General features: G+C 38.0%; 1 non-coding gene across 1 annotated transcript; it reads right to left on the bottom strand.

The window, feature by feature from the left end:
* Positions 1 to 331: 331 nt before the first annotated feature.
* Positions 332 to 434, bottom strand: LOC114111223 (U6 spliceosomal RNA). Its single transcript, XR_003587301.1, has one exon. It is a non-coding gene; the product is annotated as a U6 spliceosomal RNA (small nuclear RNA).
* Between the last annotated feature and the right edge of the window lie 649 nt (positions 435 to 1,083).

Raw genomic sequence — 1,083 nt, 5'->3', positions numbered from 1 at the left:
TACATAATTTAAAAGATAATTTACTTCAGGTACCTCCTCACTTTATCACTTCACTGCTCAAATAGACATTCTCTACGTTCCTTGATTGCATATGAAAAAAATTATTAAAACTGAGCCAAAAGGCTTAAAATTGACAACATTTCAAAGAACTTAAGTATGGACTTTAAAACTGAGTGAGAAAATCTCCAAAATACAAAAGGAATCTCTAAAATTAAGGACATGTAACAGGATTATTGGATCCCAGGATAAAGTTTATAATTTTTGCTGTAAGGCCCTCTCCTTACTTTTTCAAACAAGTGTTTCAGGAAGTTTTGTTTTTATTTTTACTTTTTTAAATATGGAATGATTCATAAATGTACACATCATCCTTATACAGGAGCCATGCTAATCTCTATATCATTTCATTTTTTTTAGTATATATGCTGCTGAAGTTTTGAAGTTTTATTCTTATGAAGCTTTACTATTCAAGTTTGTCTGAAATATACTATAGAAAGTGTATAAAATTCTATGTGCTGATGGTAACACTCAAATTGAGGAAAATAACTCCCTGCTATGAAACTGAAACTTTCATCTCTGATCCCAGGCACTGTTATAGCAATCGTCAAGGTGGTCTGGGGTGTGGCTCCGGCCCTGGCCATAGGTATGGTGGAACCCATACCATGGCTGCTGCTGCCTGAGTTGCTAAAGCAACTGACCCTGTGGATTCTACTGAGGTGTGTCCAGAGCAACACAGTCTGCTGGACTCCTTCATCTGTGATTCCTCACTCTGCTTCCATGGTTAATTCACAAGAATGTGTGTGTGCGCTTAGTGGCTAAGTCATATCTGACTCTTCATTCATGGGATTTCCCAGGCAAGAATACTGGAGCGGGTTGCCATTTCCTTCTCCAGGGAACCTTCCCAATCCGGAGAATGAACCCGTGTCTCCTGTGTCTCTTGCATTGTGGCAGATTCTTTATTCACTGAGTCATTGGGAAGCCAATCACAAGAATAATTCCATCCTTTATAGGAGCTATGACAAGCTTATCCAAGGTTAACCTGGAAAACAAGAAGTTCAAATCTGATATACCTCTCAGCTGATGAAA

This window comes from Ovis aries, chromosome 1 (assembly GCF_016772045.2).
Source record: "Ovis aries strain OAR_USU_Benz2616 breed Rambouillet chromosome 1, ARS-UI_Ramb_v3.0, whole genome shotgun sequence".
In the NCBI taxonomy this organism is placed as follows: domain Eukaryota; kingdom Metazoa; phylum Chordata; class Mammalia; order Artiodactyla; family Bovidae; genus Ovis; species Ovis aries.
Note: the sequence above shows the minus strand (reverse complement) of the source record. Positions and strands in the feature narration are given on the sequence as shown.